This window comes from Chinchilla lanigera, unplaced genomic scaffold, assembly GCF_000276665.1.
Source record: "Chinchilla lanigera isolate Chin_1 unplaced genomic scaffold, ChiLan1.0 scaffold00002, whole genome shotgun sequence".
NCBI lineage: Eukaryota > Metazoa > Chordata > Mammalia > Rodentia > Chinchillidae > Chinchilla > Chinchilla lanigera.
In genome coordinates this window covers 4,955,139-4,962,572 of record NW_004955403.1, presented here as the reverse complement: position 1 = coordinate 4,962,572, position 7,434 = coordinate 4,955,139, and the positions used below count along the sequence as shown (strand labels likewise).

Sequence of the window (7,434 nt, the reverse complement as noted above, 5' to 3'; positions counted from 1 at the left end):
AAGTGTAAAAGAAATCCTTAGAATATTACACAATTTGCTAACTCTGTGTATGCTAACAGCATATTTCTTTTTAAATTTGACTAAGTGAAACATTTAAAATAAAAATATTGCCCTTGTACAATCCAAAGTTGGTTTTTTATATGAGCTCCAGTTGTATTTGCTACACTGCTCATAAGCTGCCCTTAGATTATAACAGCATATTGACTAGCCCTTTGAGATTTACCATTTTCAAAATTGCCACAAAAAATTCAGGACACTGGATTTGCCACAGGTGAGGGAGGGAAACGTCTGGCTGAACGTCACCGAGAAACCCAGAAGCACATAGGAGACTTGTGTAGACCAAAGATCAGAAATCCTCACTCCTGTGCCACACAGGAAAGAGCAAAAAGGAAAAGAACGATGGGAGGTGAGAGGGAGGAGGAAGGGAGAGAATGCAGTTTTTAAGAACAAAAGAAAAAGCAGACAGATGAAATGAGAAATGAGAGAAAATAAAGCCTTTGTGTTTATTAAACTGAGGACAAAAATTTTAAATACCAGTGACAAAATATGTTCCATGAAAACCAACTGGAATTTTTATTTTAAAAAAAGTTGGAAATTTTACTTATGAAGACTTCAGAAGCCCTGAGTACAGTTAAACTGTAATCCCAGTTTAGGCACAATTTAATACTTCAATTACAAAGTAGAAGTTATTATAGTTGAAACCCTAACATGTCTTAACACTTGATTTGTAATACGTTGGGCTAATGTTCTAAAACAGCTGAGAGGACCCAGGAAGCACCGTAGATGGAATATTTATGACAAACCTGCCTATGTATCTGTATATACAAAAAGCTTCATACATCATACCTTAAAAGCAGAGCTAGAGCACAGAATATGAGGCACGCATTTATAAATGCTTTGCAAAGCGTGAGTTTTTAGAAAGCAGCAGATGTCTTGTTTAAAAACTTGAATTTTTTTCTCAGGACTGAAGTCAACATTTTAAACACCACACAGGAAAGAGAAGAACGCTTTTCCTGTTTTAACCATTCATCTGCCGGGGACAGCCCAGTGTTCCTGAGATAAGGACCTCCGCAGTAAGAGAGGGGCAGGTTCTCCCGGAGGAAGATTGCTGCTGTTTAATCAGGCCCATGCCCTGCTTGGCAGGTGTGAACCGCACGGTCAACCTGATGCTTCTCAGCACCGAGATCATCAGTGAGTGTTCGTCAAAGACGCAGGTTTCTCCATCTTCACAGAATTCCCTCGGGCTTCTGCTCTTTGCCTTTCTTCATGTCTGTGCTTTGCTTCAGTTGCTGCATCCACGTCCTGGTTGTTAAACTGAAAGTGACATCCTTCCACAGACAGCAGGGTTCACATGCATTCTGATCCTGCAACTTGCTCACTTTCTTCTCCAAAATGTACAGCTTCTTAGTACCCCCAGACTGCATTTTCTCATTACACATTTTGAATACATGACACCATTCCATTCACCTTCCATTGAGAAAAAAGACTTCTTATCATTGGGAGAAAAAAAAATCTCAGGAATAATTCTGCATTTCTTGCCCCTATAGAAAGAATAGAAGAAAAAACAGGCCGATGAAACATTTGGAAGATGGTGTTTGCAGTATAACCTGCTTTGAAACAATTAATACTGCATTCTCCTCCCAGCTCCTCCCAGCGCAGTGTGAGGACCGACCTTCCAGAGCCATTAGGGAACGTGAGAAGGAAATGCGCATCATCCTCTAGACACGAGACGCAACCCTGGCCTGTGCTGTGCACCCCGACCGATATCCCAAAGAATTTTGGTTTGGTCCAGATATGAACATTGAGTTGTATCTTCTTGCTAAAATACTCAGTATAAAAGGTTGAAATTAGTGAATGATGAGAAAACTGCTTAACCACAAATGTTACTGATTTTAGAAACCAATTGAGCTGGTCCTTCTGAGACTGGCTCGGCTCTCTCCCCACGCACGCGGCATTGAAAAATCTCACTCCAATTGAGATTTTTTGAGTTCTTGGCAACTGATCCTTTCCCTCTCTCACTAAAGGCCAAGAGATAAAATTTCACAACACGACCCATTTGGTCCCTGGGACTCTTCTGGTCACTAACGTTCACAAAAGGCTCTGGACGCATGAAAAAGTCTGCGTACGTTTCCAAAAAAGATCTTCTTTCAAGAAGCAGCATTGGAAGAACTACTTAGAAAGACCTATTCCAGTCTACCCCTGTAACAAGAGGTGATGGCAACACTCCGTTCCCCGTGCCTCCCTCTCCACTTGTGATCAGAGACGTCGGCATCACTAGTTCCCTTGGACAAGGATGAATTCAGTGATTCTGGGGTGTCTGAGTACTTCAGGCTGATTCCGGAGCTGCAGTGCACAGAGGCTGAGGGAACCAGCCACTTTGAGGGGATGCCTCAGTGTCATAGAATTTACCTTCACTGCTGCAGTAGGAGAAGTCTGGGACTGCACCTGGAGACAGGATGGTGTGGCTTGTATAGAAATTCCTCCCTGGACGCATCATAGTGCGGAGGGGTCCACATTTGTAACCCCAAGGGAAAGTCATTGGAAGTCTAATAAGTTGATTCCAATCTACCACTTCCAGTGCAACCCACGGTGAGAAAAAAGACGCTCCAGCAAACTTGTAGTTGTAGGGAGCCAAGGGGTCCTAAGTCCAGCTACTACGAGGGCTAACCGGAGCAGGGGCCTCAACCCAGGGCAGAACCCAGGTTTTATGAATTCATGAAGAGGGGAGTGGGTTGGGCATGAGTGACTGTGAGAATGGTGGGAAGCAGGTGAGTGCTGTGAGCTGGGCTCCGTGGGAGGCCTGAAATCACCTCTGTGACACACAGAAAGAGAGATATGCAGAAAGAATGATCTGCTTATCACACATTGGGACAATGTCTAGTGTTGTGGTGCCTCAGTGCTGATGTGTTATCTTCAGGCCCTGTGAGGTCATAGCCTCTTTTCTACAGGGTCAGTTTCAGCTGACAGTGTGGCATCCTCAGCCTGACTGACACATATTACTTGGGACCTACAGGGTGGGCAACACTGAACCGTCAAATTGCTTTAAACACTGCACCACAGCACCTCCACTAGACCCCTTTGCATTGCTTAAAGCCAGCTGAGGAGGTAAAGACAAAATTTAGCCAGCTCTGCACGTATCAGTACAAAGAAACAGGGCCAAAATGGAGACAGTTGCTCTTCTTTCAAGCAGAGCCATCCTGGGGGTCCTTGACAGCTTGGAGAAGTTAGACTGCTCCTCAGTGGTGGGTGCCTGTGCTGTTCTATGCTAGAGTGTGATAGCGTTCCAAGGAAGCTAGCACGGGGACAACACCACTCTGATGTACACGACTGGGCAGGATGTGGGGTTAAGACAGTCTTGAAGGCATTGTGCTGACCACAGTTTCCAAAGGACTCCCACGATATATTGTGTCCACAGGGTTCATAGGTCCTTCAGGGACCTGCAGTGACACAATGCAGCATTTAATCAACTCTACCATGCTATTTGTTGTCCCTCTGAGAGTTTTCACTTTCTTTCTCTGTACATCATCTTTCCAGTTTTGAAGCTTGTCATCCCAAAGCTTTAATTTTTCTATCAAGATCGGTGGGTAAGCATCAGCCTCTGTCAGTTTCTCATCAAAGCCTTGAACTCCAGGAACAAATCCTGAATCTAATCCCCCACAGGGCAGTGAGAAGGAGACAGGGGGAGCATGACTTGTGTACACCTAACCTGGCCGGGGCCTGCAGCAGGGACCCGGCACTCAGGGTGGGGCTGACAGCTCTCCAGCTACTCACTCTGCAAGTGGCCAGCAAGAAAGCCATTCACCAGGGCCCTGCCCTGGGGGCTTGGATCTGCTCCCAAGCACATTTCTGCCCTGGCCATCCCCATTCACCATGCCAGCAGTGGACCGCAGAGGTCTATTGGAACTTCTAAACTAATAGTCATATGTAAGCCTTACAGCTGGACATACTACACAATTCTAGCTTTATATAATTACAGCTTTTCTCAATCACTGAACAATATAATATATAATGTATAATAGAAAATAGTTAATACATAATGAAAATTAGGTCTAAATTATCCAGCATGTGGTATGTGCATATGATATGTGTGACTGATACATGTCAAGTATTTTGAATTACCACATAATGGCTGTTCTAGAATATTCAACCAATTAAGAAAAATTAAAACATTCCATAAACTAATAAGGCTCTAAGACTGTGTGTAAGCCGGCCACTCGGCATCACTTATAGTGATAAAGAAAGTGGAAATTATGTGAACACATAAAAATTTAGCACAAAGCTGAAATACTATGTGGAAAACTATTAAGAAAAGATATTAGTATCGCAATATCCATTTGAGAAAAGATTGCTTTTCACAGCACAGAAGAACTACACGGCAGAAACCTGAGAATTTTCAATTAGCCAATTAAGTTGGGCCATAAAGTGGGCAAGTAGAAAATAAAGATTTAAAAATATCCAGTGAAAATTCTATGCCGCTGGGTTGTCATGGATTAATAAACATCGAGGATCCGCAATCCGCATTTATCTTCTTCGTGTTAGGTAAAAGCAACTCCTATGTCACGTCTAAAAAACTCAACTCAAAGTTGTTAAACATTCATTTTCTAGTTTAGCTACTACTAAATTATATTATAAGTATAAAATTTGAGCATTATATTTTATATCATTTTAAACTTTTGTTGCAATGAAACATAAAACAATATATTCATGTCTAATAAAATTATCTAAGAACATAAAAAGATCAGTTGGGAAAAAACTAATCATAAAATGCACCTCTTTTAGTTCAGATTTGGGAATTGTTAGGATAAATCTTCCAAATTACTTTGTGATAATCAAGATCGAAGAAGCAAAATTAAAATCAGCTCAGACCACCTCCTTTCCAAGATGTTTTTGTCACCGTTATTTGCACTTTCTTGAACAATTAATTTTAGATCTGTACAGACAATAGGTAATCCAGTGATTTTGGATCCTCTTAGAGTCTTCATTCCTAAAAAGACAGATAAATCTACCCTTGGCAGAAGGAATATGTACATACACAAACATATGCAGATGCATGTATGTAGAAAAAAATCTTTCAACATATGTGAAGGTAGATTTGTATTCATTACATACAACAATCATTATCATAATAGAGAATATATATGACTACAGTATAATTATTTATATATGTAATTTAAAAGAATTCTTACTCCCCCAAATTTTATATTTTGTTCATGTATAATTATAATCAGGCTTGATTAGAAGTATAAGGCACTTAACGCAGAAGGATTTTGAATAACTGGATTAACACAAAAATACACATTAACTATTTTCCTTTGAACATGTTTCTACATGTTTATACTCCATGTTTATATTCCATTTCTTTAGTCCAGTTCTTACCATTAGGTTAAACTTAGATATAGGAGTGTCCTTTCCCCTGGCTTATGCTCTGTCCCCTGGAGCCCTTTCTGATGCAAGAGTAACAACGCCATTGTATCCCACGTGGGCAGGATCTCTTAGGGTTCTTGGGTTTATTGGGGATATGTAATCCTTGAATTCCATAGTACATAGTGATTTGGCTTTGTTAATAAGATCCAGCTTCACTTGTAAGAATCAACAAAGAGCACTTGCAATCTACCCAATTACCCAAACTCGTCCTCCACAGCTCAGCCAAAGAGGAAACATTCTGCTTCTTGTGAGAAACTTCTTCAACATGTGCTGGTGAAGCCAGGTGCCTCTGACAGCCCCATGTGCTGAGAGTTCCAAGTCATATCAATGTTTTCTGTCAAAGAGGAAAGCACACATTTTTATCCTTACCATATCCGCTTCCTAAATTATGGTGGTTATAACCAGTCTTCAAGTAGCAGGCCTTCTCTTTGGTCGTCACGTTATTTTCCTTTTCATGCAGAAGAAATCTATTGTGCAATCCAGAGCCTATGGAGGGGAGATGACCTTTAAAAATGACACAAAGCCAGATACCTGCCAGGAAATGGGAGAAAGAGCAAATCTAAAGAGCAGTTATTGCTGCAGTGTGTGAACCTACAGAGCTTACTTCCAATCTAACTTATGCTCCTAGACATTATTCAAGCACATGTTTCAGAGCCTATAGAACTAACGTGGGATTAATCTATTTGAATTGAGAGAAAAATATTTGCATTTTACTCTCAAGTCTGCCAGCGATTCCATATGTTTTATCATATATAATCTTTACAGTAACCTAATGACATACTCAGAACAGAAATGTTCATTTTAAGAATGTGTAAAATGATATGCAAAAAGCTTAAGCAATTAGCCCAATTATTGGCTTTTTCTCTGCACTAGTCTTTTTTTAAGTTGAGCTTACAACTATTGGAGGACTCAATCACTTAACTAATTACTTAGTCAAATATTTAATTATGATGATGAAACTGTTATGAATAGGCTATTCAAGCTACAATAAATACACTTGGCAGGGTATATTCACGACTTCAAGGAGGGCTTCCTTAGGTACACGACGTCCACACTGCTTGGTGAATGGAAGGGATTATCCAGCTGAGGAGAGGTGGAACAGGGAAGAGCTGGCCTGACTCCCTGAGGTAGGAAGCAGCATGACAAGATGGGAGAGAGGAGCGATGTCAGCACAGGTACTGAGCATGGAGGGCAGGAAGGCAGATCACAAGGAGCTTTGCAGACTGCACTCAGGGCTGTGATCCTCATCCTCACGCCAAGAGGATGTTATGGACAACTGTAAGCAGTAAAAGTCGCGTGTCAGATATGCATGTTAAAATCATCACCGTAGCTACTATATGGGTGCAGAGAAATCTATCAAGAAAAAAAAGCAACTGCAGGAGTTCAGACAAGAGACGTTTCCTGAGTTTGATTCATGTCAGAGACTCGAATGGGACAAGATTTCACACAAAGAAGGAAAAAGACATGTACAGACAGTGATTGTTTTTGATGAGAGAAGCCATCAAAAAGACCTTAAATTGTCTGATTTGAATAACATGAATAGTGCCAGTACTATTCTTTTGAGATTCTAAGCTTCATTAAAGAGCAAGGACTGTGGAGTAGGAGGCATCAAGAATTTCTTTTAGGACACAAGAAGAGTGGTGGCTTTTGTGACCTCTAAGACTTGGAGTAAACAAAGTAAGAGAAATCTGGACCGGAGATGTAAACACTAGAGCCATCACCAGATGCACAATATCGTCTGGCAGATGACGAAGAGCACCAACACTTCAAAGCCAGGAGCCAGGTAAGCCAACAAAGGAAGCTCGGAAGGAGCAGCCAACTGCAGCGGGAGAAAACAGAACAGGGTATTTATAGTACTGAAACCCATGGAACAAATGCTTTTGGAAGAAGAAAATGCTCAGCGCCTATTATGAAACGCCAAAGAGGCTATTGGAATCACCTCTTTATGTTCATCCCGCATGCTGCCAAGGAGAGAAAATAAAACCACAAATGATGCACAAAAGAGGAACA

At 41.2% G+C, this 7,434-nt stretch overlaps 1 pseudogene; it reads right to left on the bottom strand.

The window, feature by feature from the left end:
- Positions 1–479: 479 nt before the first annotated feature.
- On the bottom strand, positions 480–2,497 carry LOC102025752 (annotated as a pseudogene).
- Between the last annotated feature and the right edge of the window lie 4,937 nt (positions 2,498–7,434).